The sequence below is a fragment of the Struthio camelus genome, chromosome 7 (genome assembly GCF_040807025.1).
Source record: "Struthio camelus isolate bStrCam1 chromosome 7, bStrCam1.hap1, whole genome shotgun sequence".
NCBI lineage: Eukaryota > Metazoa > Chordata > Aves > Struthioniformes > Struthionidae > Struthio > Struthio camelus.
This window is the reverse complement of record NC_090948.1, coordinates 22,884,054-22,903,398: the sequence shown is the minus strand read 5'-3', so window position 1 is coordinate 22,903,398 and position 19,345 is coordinate 22,884,054. Positions and strand designations below refer to the sequence as shown.

The following is a 19,345-nucleotide window of genomic DNA, read 5'->3' as shown; positions in this document are numbered from 1 at the left end:
TCTAAGGATAGGAGAATCACTCCATGGGCCTTTCATCCAAAGAGAATTGCAGTGGTGGTTTTTTCTGTCGTTTCACCAACTCTCCTTTGTTCCTCCTCCTTCCCCTCAGAAAAAATCCACCCTCCAAAAGGTGTCTATCCATCCATGCAGGGTAGATGATCACCAGTGTGGTTCTTCATTGGCTGCCAGCAATTTCAGAGGTTAACGGTTCTCCAGTTTTCAATAGGGTTGACTTCTGTGCACAGTTATGTATTGCAGAGAAATGAGGTGATGGCCCAGAATGAGTTTAGGCAAGACCTGGCTCAGAAAACAGGAATTCACAGTTAATCTCTGCTTGAGAGATAGGGTGATGGCAGCTGCAGCTCCCTCAAGATTGTCAGTTATAGGAATTCAAATGTCATGGAACCAAACCCCCCAGATCATCAGGATGCCATCCTCATTTAATGTTGCTTTCTTCCCCCGTGCTTTCTTTCCACATCTGATGATCTTGTGTTATATTTTCATGCATTCTTCCTCAGCCTGGAGAGCTAGCAAAGGCCTTTCCTTTTTGAAATGGAGAGCTAAGAGATTTGTGTAACTACCAGACTCCAGAAACCGGGACTTGAAAAGTCCAATTTCATGGTGTTTACCAAAAGCAAGAATTACATTTACAAGATCTGGCATCATCTTTCTTGCTTGCTTGCTTATTTTCTATCATGTTTCCCCAGCCATTAACATCATCTGTTACTTCATAAATTCAGTGGATCCCACAGATGCCTGAAAATCCCCTGCTCCATCCTCTCCCTTAAAGCATGGCTAAGTTCACCATCTGAAATGATGGGCACCAGGGCTCTCTAGGGCGCAGCTGCTGCTAGGGAGCTCCCAGAAAAGCAGCAGTGGCCAAACCCCAGCTGCTTTCCTGTGGGAAAAGGACCAGGGGAGGGCAGAGGTGAAAGCAGAAGCTGGTGCTCACTTTGCCATCATACTCCTGCCTGCATCCAAATGCTGACCTCCCCACCGTTTGCAGCTCAGTGGGGGTTGCGAGGTTAGAAGGAGGGGACAGGGCAGCAGAAATCACTGGGGTCTTATTGCCAGGGTCAGAAGGGAAAGCAGATGTAACTCAGGTGACGAGCCATGCCTCCAGGCTGTGGCCAAAATGGCTAAAGTCACTGCAACCGGTGCTGTAATCTTATCAGCATCTAGAATTAGGCTGAGAGCAGGCTGATGGCTGGGATAGAGTGCTTATCTCTGCACTTTGTCCCATCCCTTGCTGCTTGACTCAGTGCCAGGCCCCCTGCCCATCCTCCTCCCCTCCTATTACTGCAAACACGCTTTGCTCCCGGTCTTCGGGCTGCCAGCAGCAAGAACCCAGCCGGTATTGTCTAAACACAGCGATACAATGGGTAGCATTGTTGACACTGGATTTTTGCCCTCATTAAAGATGACCTCACAGCCCACCCCTTGGCCACTTCAGCCAGCCCCTCGGGACTGTGAGGCTGTCTTTTTAGCTTGGGTAAATAAATTGGGAGGGGAGGGGGAGAAAGGGATGGAGGGGGCAAAGGAACACAGCGGTCTTTGTATTGCCTCCCTCTCTTCAGCACTGGTGCTCTCTGGTGTCTTTCTACCCACATTAGACATGGCAGGCCAGGTGCCAAGGAACCAGCATGCTAAGTGCCCATCCCCACCCTCCCTGGCCTCCCTTCTGTAAGATGCAGTTTGCCTGGTCGTCTCTGCTGTCCTCTCTCTCCTCTGGACTGTCTGCCCCTTCCTTCCCACACCTGCAACCCACACGTTCTGCCTCTTTTCTTTAGGCTGGGACCATCCTCTCAAGTATCCCCCACTGCTAGCACTGTGTAAGTGCCAAGGAGGTCTAGGGGAAATGCCACAGAGAGGTTTTCTGACCCAGCTTAGGTGGCACTCCTGCTCTGTGATGCCACCAGGTTTAGATGTTGCTAACACAGGTACACCTGCCAGCTGCACCTAGCATGGGTCTCCATCATCTGGGGAGAGAGGTGATGCTGTGGTGCTGGGAGCATAAATGCGTGGAATACAGCCCTGGGTGCAGTCACAGTCAGGAAAGGGGCAAATTCCGGCACAAGGAAAGGATGATGGCACAGCTCGGCTCAGACCCATCCCTGTGGGTGCTGTGCTACCTCAGGGCGGTTGAACATCTCCAAGTATTTAAATTGTTCCTGCTGGGGACTCTAAACACTTTTCCCCCATTCCATTAACCCCTAAAGGATTTCATTTCTTTCTGAATAGTATTCTTTTCTTAAAGGCAAGGATTATATTTAACTGCCTTTTCATAAGCATCTCTATCTTGCTCATGGTGATGAAAACACTGCCAGTGCTGTCTCTTCTATGTCAATCCTGAGGACATGTGGTCTGCATTCAAATTGCATGAGCCAGCTTACATATACCCACTAGCCAGCACATGGCAGGGGGAACGTGAAAGTGACCCAGTTTACCATGTTGCACAATTGCCATTGCAGTTAAGCCTTCCCATTGGGAGGTACATTCTGTCCCTGGAAGAGAAAGAGATAGATAGACAATTTCAAAGGCTAGAATGGGTGGTAGGAGCGCAATTCATCTATTGCTAAACCCCCAGCAGGTTCTTCTCTACTTTATCCATCCATAAGATGGTAAACCAATCTGTTCTTACAAATCTCCAGGGATAGACGCTCTCTACTATTCTGAAAGAAACCTGGTCCAGTCTCAGATGCTAATAAATTTAGAGTCTAAACTGTCTTTGCTGCAACTTTAGCAACTTGTTTGGTCTGTGACTGACACAGAAAAATAGGGTTATTATTTTCTTTACTGTGACATTTCAAACATTTGGAAGTTTTTTTCATCTCTCTTTTCAGTCTATACTAGATGAAGAAAATCTGGTTCTTTCGATTCTTTTCTGTATATCATGGTAGCTGGATCTTTTGCCATTCTTCTTGCTCCCCAGTTTCACCCACTCTCTTAGGGTGTAATGCCCAATACAGGACACAGTTCTCCAGCTGGTGCCTGCCTGGTGACAGGATGGCGACCTCTGATGCTCCTGCTCCCACAGCCAAAGCTTTGTTAGCTTATTTAGCAACCCTCTAGCACTGCTGACTTGTGTTCAGCTGCGGCTCCACAAGGCCTCCCGGAGCCGGCAGCGCAGGACAGCTGTCTGGGCGCTTGCTGACTTGTCCCCTTTGCACAGCCACGTGCTCCTGCCTGTGTGGCCCCCTTCTCAGTTGGCTTTTCTTTGCCTGGAACCATGTGCCCCAGTGGCCACAAGCACTGGAAATCCCAGTCCCACCAGCACTCTCCTCCCATCCTAGCTCGGTGTCATCTTCTGCCAAACTCATTCAGTTACTGCCTACTCCATCACCTTGGTTAATAAGGACATCAGTGACCTATGCCAGAGGGCTCGTGCTGGGGACAGGAGAGGCAGACTCTCCCCAAGGAAGCAGCAAGATAAATGACTGTGATAGATCCAGCAGCACCCAGGGAAGACCCAAGTCCCTATACCTGAGGGTTTGGGACCTTTGGTGGTCCCTTCCACCAGGAAGGAAGTACAGAACAAGAAGTCTTGGCACCTCTGGAAACTGAGACAGGGACCCTCTGGGCACCAAAGAGCTACCCTAGTCCTCTCCCAGCATGTCCAGTGCTCAGCGCACCCACCCCAGGAGGCTGGAGCTGGCAAAGTCCACTTCCCATGGGAGATGCAGTTTCTCAGAGATGTGCAAGGGACAAAACATCCAGTCTCAGAGTGTTGCCACTAGGAAATTCCTAGTGTCTAGGACTGAATATCCCTGCGAGTTAGCATACATTATGTTCAACTCCTGGGAAACACAGTCCTGCAGGATCAATAGGTATTAGATAAGGCTGGGAAGTGAAGAAGGATAAGGTCCTAAAGAGCAAATCTAAGAGCTATCTTGAGTTTAAAGAGTGCCCTTAACTGGTTTCCAGAGATGATTAGCAGAGCAAAGTAGGCAGAGACAGACAAAGAAGTCTGAGGAAATAATGACATGTGGCAAACTTTCCGTGCCAGTGGTTCCAATCCCATAGCTTGCGGGGCTGACAGTATGCAGAGTTACGTCTTAGGAAAACACAGTTTATGCCATTGGAGGGTCTTACAAAGACTGTTCCCGCACAACTGCTGTTTAACTTAATTTTTCTCATCAACTTATGTGTTAGGTGGAGATTTGTTGGCTGCAGAACAATTGCATCAATGAAATCTCCAGAAATCCCCTGTAGCACAGTACTTCATAACTTTCACAAGGTCATCTCAAATACTCCCAGGTAAAGGACCAAGGAAGTAATGTCTTTCTCAAGGCTAGGTGTTTACAACCCTCATGGGATTAGATGGTTGGCTCTTGCATGCAGGCAAATCCCAGCCTTACATAGCAAAGGCAGCTCCATAAGATCAAATCGGACTGAATGAGAAAGAGAAACAGATCTGGCCTAGGGTATCAGTGATGGAAGAATAGATGTCACAGTATGTGGGCAGCATCCCTCAGCCAGCAACACCTGCACTCCACAGACACCTTCTAATCAATGCAAAGCCCCAGGGATAGGGTAGATAAATTATGCCTTCTTCACTGATAGGCAAAGAGAGGCTAATGCCTGCTTTCCAAATGGACCTTTACATTTTGGGTCCAGCTGGATTTTCAGATGTAACAATTAGTCCTTCCAGGATGCACTCAGACTTTTGCAGTCTCTGGGAGGTCTCAAAGGGCTCTGGAAGGAGAAGGTATGCTGGAGAATGATGCTATGACACAGCCTGGCTGAGGTTTAAGAAGAGATGAAAACAGGTGTGATGGTCACAGGCCTGACATAGGATTCAGGTAAGGCTTAGGTGAAATAGCAATATTGAAGACAGCAGGAGCCACAAATCAGGTGCCAAACATCTCTCAGAACTGGTACTCAGTTGTTCCAACACAAAGGATGCACATTGCTGATTTGAGCAGGGCTGCACAAAGAGAACCAGTGGCAGAACCCAGGAATGAAAAGCCACTTGGGAGGAATACAGGGACGTTGCCAGAGTGTGCAGGGATGCGACAAGGAAGGCTAAGGCCCAGTTGGAATTAAATCTGGCAAGGGATGTCAAGGACAACAAGAAGGGGTTCTTCAAATACATCAATAGCAAAAGGAAGACTAGGGGAAACGTGGGCCCACTGCTGAATGGGGGGGTGCCCTGGTGACGAAGGATACAGAGAAGGCAGAGTTATTGAATGCCGCCTTTGCTTCAGTCTTCACTGCTAAGGCCAGTCCTCAGGAATTCCAGACCCTGGAGACAAGAGAGGAAGTCTGCAGAAAGGAAGACTCTCCCTTGGTGGAGGAGGATCGGGTTAGAGATCTTTTGTCCAAACTTGACATCCATAAATCCATGGGCCCCGATGGGATGCACCCACGAGTGCTGAGGGAGCTCGCGGATGTTATCTCTAGGCCACTCTCCATCATCTTGGAAAGGTCCTGGAGATCAGGAGAGGTGCCTGAGGACTGGAAGAAAGCCAATGTCACGCCAGTCTTCCAAAAGGGCAAGAAGGAGGAGCCAGGAAACTACAGGCCTGTCAGCCTCACCTCCCTCCCTGGAAAGGTGATGGAACAGCTCCTCCTGGAGGTCCTCACTAAGCATCTGGAAGACAAGAAGGTGATCAGGAGTAGTGAGCATGGATTCACCCAAGGGAAATCATGCTTGACCAATCTGATAGCCTTCTATGATGGGGTGACTGGCTGGGTAGATGAGGGGAGAGCAGTGGATGTTGTCTACCTGGACTTCAGCAAGGCTTTGGACTCTGTCTCCCATCACATCCTCCTAGGTAAGCTCAGGAGGTGTGGGCTAGACGAGTGGACAGTGAGGTGGATGGAGAACTGGCTGGATGGCCGAGCTCGGAGGGTTGTGGTGAATGGCGCAGAGTCAAGTTGGAGGCCTGTGGCTAGCGGTGTCCCCCAGGGGTCAGTCCTGGGTCCAGTCTTGTTCAATATATTCATCAATGACCTGGAGGAAGGGACGGAGAGCACCCTCAGCAAGTTGGCTGATGATACTAAACTGGGGGGAGAGGCTAACACACCAGAAGACTGTGCTGCCATTCAGAGGGGCCTGGACAGGCTGGAGAGCTGGGCGGAGAGAAACCTCATGAAGTTCAACAAAGGCAAGTACAAGGTCCTGCACCTAGGCAGGAATAATCCCATGCACCAGTACAGGCTGGGGGTTGACCTGCTGGAAAGTAGCTCTGCAGAGAAGGACCTGGGAGTCCTGGCGGACAACAAGTTAAACACGAGCCAGCAGTGTGCCCTTGTGGCCAAGAAGGCCAATGGTCTCCTGGGGTGCATGAGGCAGAGTGTTGCCAGCAGGTCGAGGGAGGTGATCCTGCCCCTCTATTCAGCCCTGGTGAGGTCTCACCTGGAGTACTGTGTCCAGTGCTGGGCTCCCCAGTACAAGAGAGACATGGCACTCCAGGAGAGAGTCCAGCGGAGGGCTACCAAGATGATTAGAGGGCTGGAGCACCTCTCCTCTGAAGAAAGACTGCAAGAGCTGGGCCTGTTCAGCCTGGAGAAGAGAAGATTGAGAGGCGATCTCATCAACGTGTACAAGTATCTGAAGGGGGAGTGTCGAGAGGATGAGGCCAGCCTCTTCTCCGTGGTGCCCAGCAACAGGACAAGAGGCAACGGGCAGAAACTGAACCACAGGAAGTTCCATCTGAACCTGAGAAAAAACTTCTTCACTGTGAGGGTGACAGAGCATTGGAACAGGTTGCCCAGAGAGGTGGTGGAGTCTCCTTCCCTGGAGATATCCAAAACCCGTCTGGATGTGATCCTGGGCAATATGCTCTAGAGGTCCCTGCTTGAGCAGGGAGGTGGGACTAGATGATCTCCAGAGGTCCCTTCCAACCTAAACGATTCTGTGATTCTGTGATTTCCCAAAACCTCTGCAACCATCTTCATCTAGATAAAACTAGGAGAGAAAGAACAGCTGTGACAATGTCATGTTACTCTGTAACAAAAAACACAGTGAAGATAGCAGCTCTGCTGCTTTGCTCTTACCCGTGAATCCTGACAAGCTTTCTGATAGATTAGATGTGGTATGCAGTCTCCACATTGGCTGCTGGAACTTTCTTTTCTTAAAGACTCGTGGATAAGGTGCTGAGCATTCAGCAAGCTTATATATATGCCAGCACTCAAAGAAGCTGTGATTTCTACAACTTCATAGGTAGAACACTTATACAAGTAAGAGAAAATATCAGAGTTCTTCATGGCAGGAGGTTTTAACAGCCAGACAGGTATTTAGCCTTTTAAGAATCCTGCTAACACAGAATATTTGAGAATACCTTCAAGGAAAAAAGTATACGCAAAGTAAGAGGCTTGGCAAAATGCACTGTCCTTATCAACTAGAGAAAGTTGAAGGCATTTCTGTTCCCAAGGGGGTATTTCTTGCAGCTTATACCTGGATTCTCTATAAATATGACCCCCTCAAACACAAGTCTGATGGAGCAAAATATATGCCTTCCACAACATGTAGAATGCATGTTGTGTGAATGCATGGGGTAACATGAATCATCTGCTGCAGCTCTCCAGTGCCATGAGGTCCAGTCTTTGTGAGAGTGGTTTGTAGACAGATTTTCTTAATGAGACTTTTAGGTTGGTACTGTCACAAGACTTAAGAGATGTAAAGAGGACACTTTAAAAAGGTCATCAGAAATAGCTAAGAGAAGATAGTAGGCTGAAGAGTTTCTTAAGTGTTAATCTGTCCAGGATTTCTTTTATTCTTACAACAGATCATCCTGCATCAACAATCAAGGCACAGACACCAAATTAACATGAGGCATCTTGCACCATACCTCACTATCATGAAGCCACAGGTCTGCAGCCCTTTCCTTTAAGTGAAGAAGTAGATGTGAAAAGGAAAAAGTGTGTTTCCAACTCCAGTCTTTAAAGCAGACAGGGTAGACAGGTTCTTTAAAGACCTGAAAGGCAGCAAAACCAGGCAGACAGGTAAGGACTTCATTCCCAGCAAGCAGGCCTAAAAATGTTTCTGGTCAGAAACATAACAGCTTGTAGCACTTCCCTCCTTCAGGACTCCAAACGCCCTTTCCTTGGCCAGTCATGCATGCTGCCTTGGCCCATCGCACATCATGATGGGAAAGCCCTGTGCTCAGGTGGGAATCATGAGAGATTTTCAGTTGTGAACGCACTTGAACAAAGGGTACAAGTGCCATCCTTGTTTTACAGAGAGAAAGAATGAGACAACAGGAGAAGCTGCTTGCCTGTCCTGGACAGGACCGCCCCCCCGCAAACAGGACCCTAGGCCCACTCTGTGAGTCTCAGCTGCCGTTTTCTTGCTTATACCATTAAGCTTTTTGCTTGGGATAGCCGAGAGCTGTGGAGAAAGCCAACTGCACCCCTGTCAGCGATCTAGGCCTGCTGATTAGTTGGAGGCAGATGAAAAATTTGTACCTTGAATCGGCAATCCTCATCTGTTTGGCTATGAGGACTGATGCCTCCTATCTGGCCTGCTTTCTCAAAGGGTATCTATGGACAAGGATAAGTATGTACAACTTGAGACATTTCCTCAAACCCGGAAATTGTTCTGGGGCCCCACCATTGCTTTATTAGTGTTGGGTTAACCCAAGGTTGGTGGCTAAATGCTGGCACTTGTTGGCAAATTTTGCAGCTCCCTCCAACGAGGTAATGTTCCAATGGTCTAATGGCCATTTCAGCTTCCGCCTTCTGGGTGTGGAAAGGAGGAACACCCCATCTTTAGGTGTTTCCTTGTATGCCACTGCTAAGCATAGAGCTGAGAAAAGGGGGGATGAGATTCCTGCAGGTTCCCCCTTCGTCTTTCATGCTTCTTGTACCTACAGCATTTGTACATTCCCAGTGCAGCCCCACCAGTGCCTTACTCCAGGGCATACTTGCTTCCCCTGTCAGAAGTCTATCAGAAACCTCTACAGAAGGAGAATAAATAGCTGTGACTCAGCCAGCAGGTTGGAAGGGAGATGCCTCCCTGCCCTCCAAACACCAGGCTACTTTTAGCTTTGGAAAATGATTTTTGTTCTTTTAAGCATCAGGCAGTCCCCAAATGCCCAGACTGCTATTGCCAGTGAAGGCACTGGGGAGAAAGCAATGATGCAGAAGACATACAAAAAGAGGATACACAGCTGCATGGGCCGCCACACACTGTGCCCAACAGGAGCAGCAGCAAACCGACCTTGCAGAGATAGGGCCCCCCCCAAAGATAGGACAGGCTGTGAAGGTGGGATCCAAATTGTCTGGACCTGTAAAAGGATGCCAGGAAGCTCATTTCAACAGTGAACCGTCACAGGGAACATGGTGCTTCCTTCCCTTGTGCTGTTCTTTCTGGTGTGGAAATCTTCCACAGCAGGCAGAGGTGGGATTCACCAGGCCCTTGGGCTCAGGGTCTTCTGCAGACTTGCCCAGGGAGCCTGTTGCTCTTTCTCGGCTTTTCTGTGGCTTGAATAAGAGTTGCATTATAGGCAAGAGGGGAAGTGTGACACAGCAGTTGGTTTGCTCACTGAATGACATCAGCTGGAAACACAAAAATCAACTCCAGAGGGCAACCTGTTATGGAGTGGCTTACTGTTTTATCAGGACTACTGAAGGCAGAAGGCTTTAGGGAGCTCATAAGCCACATCTGCATCAGGGAATGGGAAAGGTGAGCTCCCTTGTTCCTGGGTCAGGATGCATACCCCTGGCTGTGCCCGCTCATGACAAGACCCAATTCTTACCAACATGTCCCTCACAGAAAAAAACTGGGAACATGGCCCAAGTGGGAACTGCTGTGTTCCCTGACAGGTCTGGTCTGGACACTGAAGAGACCAGGAATCCAAGGTGCGCCCCAGTAGGGAAGCCTAGATTCTGCCAGAAAGACCAAGACCCCAGTGTACTGCAAATATATATGATTTGCCCTGCAAATGTTATCACCGCGGTCCCTCACTGTTGCCTCTCCTGCACTGTTAGTCTCTGACCGTATAAAGATTTTCACTAAGTCACCTCCATGGCCTGAACACTGACAGTTCCTCCCTCTTATTCTGTCATAAATTCTCTCTGGTACTAGTGCTTAGAGGCAAAGGAGAAAAGCCATCCATCCTCTCTCTGGGTGCATAAATCTGGAAGGCAATATAAGCCCCTTTGGGAAGAGCTGTCAAGCCAGTATATCAGCCTTGTATGTAAATATGCTGTGCTTGCAAACACATAAACCCTCCTTTTCTTTTTCAAGAGCTCAGGAAGAATCTCCTCGATGACATAAACCCGCCAGGGAAGCTTTTCACTTATCAGTTAGCCCTGTCAGATATTTTCACCAGCTCTACACTATGACCTTGTTCTTGGAGTGCAATGTCCTCTGCCAGCTCTTAGCTCCAATCCCACACGTCATGGCATTAGTTACCTCTCCTAGGATTGTCCAGGTCTCACTCCAAATCCTTCAAAGACCATCTAACCAACTCATCCCATTTACAGGTTAAGGAAAACCCAGAATGACTTTAAAGAGGTAGGTAGCCATACATAGGTCAGGATGAAATTTGCCTCTGAAAGAGGGTATCTGCAGTCTGCTATTCTGTGGTACCTCACATTGTTCTTCTGTTAAACAGCAAATGAGTTGTATGGTCTCCTCCCCACTTGTCTGTATTTATTATCCATTCTCAAGGCTAAGCTCATCCCTCAGGTGAAGTCCATGAGAAAAGTGGAGTTGCACCTAATCAGGCAAGGTTGAGCCACAGACTTAACCCTTCTGTTCCTCCTTGCTTGCTGGTGTCTGCCCATAGGTTGGAGCAGGGGAAAGGGGGTCAAGATTCACAGATTCACAGAATCGTTTAGGTTGGAAGGGACCTCTGGAGATCATCTAGTCCAACCTCCCTGCTCAAGCAGGGTCACCTAGAGCATATTGCCCAGGATCACATCCAGACGGGTTTTGGATATCTCCAGGGAAGGAGACTCCACCACCTCTCTGGGCAACCTGTTCCAATGCTCTGTCACCCTCACAGTGAAGAAGTTTTTTCTCAGGTTCAGATGGAACTTCCTGTGGTTCAGTTTCTGCCCGTTGCCTCTTGTCCTGTTGCTGGGCACCACGGAGAAGAGGCTGGCCTCATCCTCTCGACACTCCCCCTTCAGATACTTGTACACGTTGATGAGATCGCCTCTCAATCTTCTCTTCTCCAGGCTGAACAGGCCCAGCTCTTGCAGTCTTTCTTCAGAGGAGAGGTGCTCCAGCCCTCTAATCATCTTGGTAGCCCTCCGCTGGACTCTCTCCTGGAGTGCCATGTCTCTCTTGTACTGGGGAGCCCAGCACTGGACACAGTACTCCAGGTGAGACCTCACCAGGGCTGAATAGAGGGGCAGGATCACCTCCCTCGACCTGCTGGCAACACTCTGCCTCATGCACCCCAGGAGACCATTGGCCTTCTTGGCCACAAGGGCACACTGCTGGCTCGTGTTTAACTTGTTGTCCGCCAGGACTCCCAGGTCCTTCTCTGCAGAGCTACTTTCCAGCAGGTCAACCCCCAGCCTGTACTGGTGCATGGGATTATTCCTGCCTAGGTGCAGGACCTTGTACTTGCCTTTGTTGAACTTCATGAGGTTTCTCTCCGCCCAGCTCTCCAGCCTGTCCAGGCCCCTCTGAATGGCAGCACAGTCTTCTGGTGTGTTAGCCTCTCCCCCCAGTTTAGTATCATCAGCCAACTTGCTGAGGGTGCTCTCCGTCCCTTCCTCCAGGTCATTGATGAATATATTGAACAAGACTGGACCCAGGACTGACCCCTGGGGGACACCGCTAGCCACAGGCCTCCAACTTGACTCTGCGCCATTCACCACAACCCTCCGAGCTCGGCCATCCAGCCAGTTCTCCATCCACCTCACTGTCCACTCGTCTAGCCCACACCTCCTGAGCTTACCTAGGAGAATGTGATGGGAGACAGAGTCCAAGGCCTTGCTGAAGTCCAGGTAGACAACATCCACTGCTCTCCCCTCATCTACCCAGCCAGTCACCCCATCATAGAAGGCTATCAGATTGGTCAAGCATGATTTCCCTTGGGTGAATCCATGCTCACTACTCCTGATCACCTTCTTGTCTTCCAGATGCTTAGTGAGGACCTCCAGGAGGAGCTGTTCCATCACCTTTCCAGGGAGGGAGGTGAGGCTGACAGGCCTGTAGTTTCCTGGCTCCTCCTTCTTGCCCTTTTGGAAGACTGGCGTGACATTGGCTTTCTTCCAGTCCTCAGGCACCTCTCCTGATCTCCAGGACCTTTCCAAGATGATGGAGAGTGGCCTAGAGATAACATCCGCGAGCTCCCTCAGCACTCGTGGGTGCATCCCATCAGGGCCCATGGATTTATGGATGTCAAGTTTGGACAAAAGATCTCTAACCTGATCCTCCTCCACCAAGGGAGAGTCTTCCTTTCTGCAGACTTCCTCTCTTGTCTCCAGGGTCTGGAATTCCTGAGGACTGGCCTTAGCAGTGAAGACTGAAGCAAAGGCGGCATTCAATAACTCTGCCTTCTCTGTATCCTTCGTCACCAGGGCACCCGCCCCATTCAGCAGTGGGCCCACGTTTCCCCTAGTCTTCCTTTTGCTATTGATGTATTTGAAGAACCCCTTCTTGTTGTCCTTGACATCCCTTGCCAGATTTAATTCCAACTGGGCCTTAGCCTTCCTTGTCGCATCCCTGCACACTCTGACAATGTCCCTGTATTCCTCCCAAGTGGCCTGTCCCCTTTTCCACATTCTGTGTACTTCCTTCTTCTGTTGGAGTTTTGCCAGGAGTTCCTTGCTCATCCATGCAGGTCTCCTGCCCGCTTTGCTCGACTTCTTACTCAGAGGGATGCACTGATCTTGAGCCTGGAGGAAGTCATGCTTGAATATTAACCAGCTTTCTTGGACCCCTCTTCCTTCTAGGGTCCTACCCCATGAGATTCCCCTAAGAAGGTCCCTGAAAAGGCCAAAGTTAGCTCTCCTGAAGTCCAACGTTGCAATCCTACTCATTGCCCTGCTCCCTCCTCGTAGGATCCTGAACTCCACCATCTCATGGTCACTGCAGCCAAGGCTGCCCCCAACCTTCACCTCTCCAACTAGACCTTCTTTGTTTGTTAGTACAAGGTCTAGCAGCGCACCTCTCCTCGTTGGCGTCTCCACCACCTGAGTCAAGAAATTATCCTCAATCCTCTGCAGGAACCTCTTTGACTGTTTGTGCCTAGCTGTGCTGTCTTGCCAACAGATGTCAGGGTGGTTGAAATCATGCTAAGAGCATCCACTTACAATTTGAGGGCTTCTGGAATGGTCGAGGGATCCACACCTGAGACAGGACTGCTCAGAGTTTCCCTTCTGATGTGTGTGGTGGAAGATAGATCAAGCTTCCTTACTTTTTCAGACTATAATAAACTACGAAGAGTGGAAAATGTGTTGGAGGTCACCCTGCTTAGATTTCCAGTAAGATCTTGGCAAATGGGATACATAGATTGAAATAAATAGGTAAATACAAAGTTCTAGCTTGAGAGCGGAAGAGCCAACTGCCCAAATCTACACTGGGATAGTAATTTGGTGAGGCAGCAGTTCTGCAGATAAGGGTCTGGGGGCAACAGTGAAGCACATGCTCACAGCATCATGCTACTGTGAGCACAGCAAACTGTAGATTTAGAAATACTGGCATATGAAAGACACATGAGGTAACTGTCTGGTTTTCCTTGGCACTGGGGACATCTCAGCTCTGAGGTTTTGCTTTATTTCTCCATTGTGACATCCTACTTTTTTCTTTTTTAAATAGTCTGCTGGCTTTGTATCATGCCTTGGGAATAACAACTTTGCAAAAAGAATTTCAAGTAAAGATTAGCAACCCTAAAACTTGAAGAGCTTCCCTGAACAGAAAAAAATAACATGCAGGCAGACCCTGGGAAAGCTTACCTTGCCCTGGCCCAGCAAAGTCTCAGCTGCGTGCAGGACCTGCCCCAGGCTGTGCAGCTCTGGGGGATGCCCATCAGCAGGGCACCTTTCAGACCACCAGTGGGGGACTGCACTGTCCTGCAAAAGCCCCCACAACTTCTGAAATATGCCCTCCCCACGGGACCCCCCCCGCCCCCAGGACTCCAGCTACTGTGCCTGAATGCTGGGGTAGAATGGGTCTGGAAAGTACTGGAATAGATAACAGCTAGCTGGTGTGCAAACACTCAGTGTTGGCAGGGACCGGCAGGGCCCAGACTCCTCCTTCTCAATCAGTCAAGCTTATCCTTGAAGAGCTAGTTCAGCCATGTGATTGGCTCATCTTTGAGTATCCAGCACGTGTACCATCTAATCCAAACACTGATGCCAACCTCTGGCATTTGAAAAGGTCACTTGTCCCCCTCTTACCTTCTTTCCCTATCTATAAAATGGGAATTTCATGGATTATTTGGAATGACATGGCCAGGAATGAACAGAAAAAAACAAAGTACTGTGGAACATAGGACTGTGCAGGTTTAGCTGATGGAATTGCTCTGCAGATAGATCTTCATCTAAACTGATTTGGTTAGAGAAACTGGGTAGATAGAAGTAGAAAGGTAGTAAATCATTTGCAACTCCCAAGAGACCTGCCCCTCTGCTCTCTAGCCAGGACTTGGCCAGCACCAGCACCCACAGAATCAGTGCAGTGAGCTCAGGACATGCTGGGGTAGGACTAGGGCAGCTCTAGACCCCCCCAGAGGGTCCCTGTCTCAGTTTCCAGAAGTGCCAGGACTCTTCATTATGAACTTCCTCCCTGGGGTCGTGGCTGGATATCCAAAGATCCCAGGCCCTCAGGTACAGGGACTCAGGTCTTCCCCTGATGCTGCTGGGTCTGTCACAGCAATTTCTCTCACAGGGACACTCTGTCTCTCCTCTTCAAGATGTGAGTGATAATGTGCTTCTCAGTCACAGACTGGGGAAAAACAGCACCAGAATGTCAGCAGTTGGCTTCTGGGGGAGAGGGAGAAGGAGAGGGAGGGGAATGCTTCTGCAGCAGTCCTCAGAGAGGACTCTGGTGGTCTGGCTCTGGTGGTCCATGTTCTCAGTGTGTCTTATCTCTAAAGCTTGCTCTGGGCATGACAGGAACAGGAAGGTGTTGGTTCCCCAGCCAGATAAGAGCTACATGGTATTTAACAGATGCTGAGGTCATCAGTTTGAAAAGGTAATCTAGCTTTATTCCCTCTGCCCCACCTCTGGGACTTTCCCTAAATTATCTGCATGATCTGAGGGCTCTGTGCTTTCCCAGGATGTGCTTGTGAAGAGGTGGAAGAGCCTCTGTCAACAGGCGCCATTGTCCCATGGTGGGGCCTTGTCCCTCAGCACTGCAGCCTGCCCCGCCAAAAGGTCCTGCAAGGTGGGGGAGTTCCTGGGCCTCTCCTCCTCCCTCTCAGCACGCGGTGATTTAATTGGGAAGAACCCAGTAACCTTCAGTGGGTGACTGCTGGTGAGGACTGTGGTATAGCCCTAACTGGCATGTGTCTGTCCCTCACGCTGCAAGGTGTGGATGATGGGCAGGGAGCAGTAATCTGCCAGTGCAAGCTTTGCTAGGTAGAACAAACTATGATCCCTTTATCCCAAATAACTGCACTAGTGCTCAGGCAGAGTTCAGGTGCTTTGCACAGTTCTTGTAGAAGACCTGCCACCTTTCCCCTCACTTCTCCTGTCCTCCACCATGTTGGCGGATGTCTTGGTAACTCTGTCCTGGCAGTGGCAGGATGGGTCTTGTTAGGGCTGTGCTGACTCTGCCAATATTGTCCTTATTAATCAGGGTGACAGCGTAGGCAGTAACTGAATGAGTTTGGCAGAAGACGACACCGAGCTAGGATGGGAGGAGAGTGCTGGTGAGACTGGGATTTCCAGTGCTTGTGGCCACTGGGGCACACAGTTCCAGGCAAAGAAAAGCCAACTGAGAAGGGGGCCACACAGGCAGGAGCATGTGGCTGTGCAAAGGGGACAAGTCAGCAAGCGCCCAGACAGCTGCCGGGTCCGGGAGGCCTTGTGGAGCCGCAGCTGAACACAAGTCAGCAGTGCTAGAGGGTTGCTAAATAAGCTAACAAAGCTTTGGCTGTGGGAGCAGGAGCATCAGAGGTCAGCACGTGAAGTCATCCTGCCACCACCGGCAAGGCACCAGCTAGAGAAATGTGTCCTGCATTGGGTACCATGCCCTAAGAGATGGAGTGAAATTTGGGACAATCTAAAAGGAAGTGAGAAAAATAAATCTAAGCTGAGGGAATGCAAGGTGTATGCTAAGCTTGCAAGAGCTGGCTTGTGGTGGTGAAGGGAAAAATGAAGGCAGGAAAAGACAAGACTGGAAGGAGAAAATAGTCAGATCCCTTTCTGCACTGGACAAGGAATGGGGTTGTGTTGCAGTTAAAGACATTTAGGTTAGATCAGGCCTAGCTTTGGCTCACAAACCATACTCAGCCTGCAGGGACAGTGGTCAAGCCTGTGCCTCTCTCCTGCTATCCTCTGGCCTGACATGGGCAGGTCCCTGGGGAAGTCAGTGGAAGAGACTGGTCTGCTGTCCCTTACAAGTGCCTTCTCCTCCCTAGCCCACAGCCTGCCTGGGACTGAGGGCACCCTTGAGGAGAAGACGTTGGCTTCACTGCCAGCAGCCCAGGCCCAAATGCCATGTTACTTAAGGGCCTCTTGGAGAGCGACAGCCATGTGCCATTATGCACGCCCTGCAGCACGGGCGCTGCCAGTGTGCACCAGAGATCTCACCTGCCGAGTGCCGCACCACGCCACGGTGTGCCACCTCCTGCAGAAGGACCACGTGCGGGGCCGGTCGCTGCTGGAAAACAGCGTTACCCAGCCTGGGCCAAGAGCAAACGGAGACCGGTCACCCCAAATTCACAAGCTGGCGCCACGTGTGAGCAGCTCGCTAATTCGGGCTCCCCGGTGTGCGTGGCAGGCAGCGGGGGTGGCAGGCGGGCGGGCTGCGGGGGGCAGCGCGGCGGCGGCAGGGACGGGGCGCTGCTGCCCCCCGGTGGCCGCGGGCGGGGGCCGCCGCCGCGCCGGCGGGGCCGGGGGTGCCGAGGCAGAGCCGGCCCGCCGTCGCCCCTGCAGCTCCCTGCGGGGCCTCGGGCCTCACAGGCAGCAAAGCCCCGCTGCAGCCAGCAGGCTCCCGGCCGCCGCTTCCCACTTTCCTGGATCCCCAGCCGGTCCCAGCAGGTGAGCGGGGTGGGAAGGGGCAAGGTCCCGCTCCTGTCCTAGCCAGGCGTCGCGCGCTGGCTCCGCTCGCGGCCTGCCCTTCTCGCTCCCACCAAGCTCAACGTGCTCAGCCACTTTTCTGTTTAACGCAGCCCTGCTCATGTGATGCGCACCACCGTTCAGAAGTGACGTTCACAGATTTTGGCTTTTGGCTGCTTTGGGAGGGAAGCAGGAAGAAACTGAGAGACGTGTCAGATCTGCTGACTTCTGCATGGTTGCCCAAGTGCAGCAAAACTGAAGTGTGAGACTGCCGCCCTTGAAGCATCACACAGCTGCTGGATTGCACCCTAGGCAGGGGGCAAAAAAGTAGGCTGGACCCAGATTGCTAAGGGATTCGAACAACATCAGCCTCATGTGATGCACCTAGAATGCCAAAAAAAGTCAACAATGCTCCCAGTGAGCTCTCCAAAACAAGGCAGCCCTGCGAATGCATTAGATATTCCTCTGTCTAGGCATGTGCTAGTTTGTATACAAGGGCCACATGCTATAAAGTTTCTAGAAGTTGCCCAGCAAAACTAGATGGTCACAATAGTGAGTTTAAAAGAGCTTTACTAAACTCTGAAACATGTAATCAGTGAAAAGATGAAAAGCAATACAGTACAAATAATAGCTAAAGAAACCACACACTATTTCAGTGTAACATTCACTGCAAAAAACTGAAGAGAGCATAGGCCTCACCTACACCTCAGAGACTAAATGCTATGAAAGTGCTGGTGCATCTACAGGTGTGAACACTAGCAGGAACCAAAGTTTAGTAAAAGAACAGCATTAGACCAGAGCCCTTCTTTTACTACCCTTTCATTATGTAAATTAGGTTACTCTATGTCAGGAAACTGGATACAGCAATGTTGTTTTTCTCAAGTTTGCTTTTGTTAACCAAGCTGATGGAAAATCCTACCTCATCTCTGACTTCTGATGCCTCCTATTATTTTTTCCTATGTATTAGCTGAAAATGCAGTGCAATTTTCATCAGTATAGGCTGGTATTGTCCAGAACACTTTTTCTCCTGTCCTTACAAGCTCCTCCTACCTCTATATAGTTAAACTGTTCCTTATACTATCTTACTATAGAAGCATATTGAGTCCTCTTAGGGAAGGCCTATTTGGGAGGTCTAAACTGACAAACATTAAAACCCTGGATGTGGACACCTCCCTGTTGAGGTCCAGCCGTAGAAAAGCAGCCTGTGCCTGCCAAAAGCCCAGTGGGATGGAGTCTGAAGGCCTTCTTTGCTTTCTTCCCTTTGCCTACCTTAAAAGATTCAATCAGTTCCTTCACCTCTCTGTCTGCTTTTATTTTATTTCCTGTTCATTTAAGCTGCAAGTCCGCTAGGGGAAGCGGCAGTGTCTTTTTCCGTTGCAGTAGACGCTGTGCAAATGCTAAGAATTCCTGATTACTGGAAAGGCCTTTATGGTATCATGCTTTGCTCTAGTTGTGCGAAACACATCACTTATTCGGTGGTTCTCCTCTTCATGCACCTGCACGCAGACATTGAGGAAAAGCAACAAGCAGGCTGTCTGAACAGCAAGCAACTAGAACCAAGGGTCTGGAGGATTAGGCTTTCCAAACAGGTGTGTAAAAAACAGCCAACATCTTTCTAGGAGCAGCAGAAGGCCACTGCATAGACGCATGAATACAAGAGAGCTCTGTAATGCGTTTAAGTGTTAGTAAATATATATATATATATATATATATATATATACACACACACACACACACACATACACACACATATCTATATCTATATCTATATCTGTATCTGTATCTATATCTATATCTATATCTATATCTATATCTATGGAAACTTGTCACTATGTTGTAACAAGTTTCCATAGCTCAATTTCAATTTGTGCTGTGTCTAAGACACATTTCACCTCCCTCTCTACCTTCTTCCCCTCCTCCCCAGAGAGATTTAACTTGATGGATTGGAGAAGTGTAGGGATGCTTACTGAAACAATCTCTGTGCTTTGGTCTGCAAATAGAAGTTTCCACCTTTGGTGTCTGCACCTCAGTGAATCTCTCATGAAGTTATGGAGAATCTTTTCTTAGTCTCTGCATATTCTTAGAATAAGAATGGTATTGAGTAATTCAAATGCAGAGTAAATCCACAATGCAAAAAGGGAGATTACAAGAACTCATTTTAATGTGTAAAAACACACTTATTTGAATTCATTGTGCCAGAGAAATGTTTCAA

General features: G+C 49.5%; 1 long non-coding RNA gene across 1 annotated transcript; it reads right to left on the bottom strand.

Moving 5' to 3' along the window:
• Window positions 1-30: 30 nt before the first annotated feature.
• LOC104141803 (uncharacterized) lies at window positions 31-13,296 on the bottom strand. The gene is made up of 3 exons (XR_693607.2): window positions 13,225-13,296; window positions 2,448-2,504; window positions 31-297 (listed from the first exon to the last, which is right to left on the bottom strand). It is a non-coding gene; the product is annotated as an uncharacterized lncRNA (long non-coding RNA).
• Window positions 13,297-19,345: the final 6,049 nt, after the last annotated feature.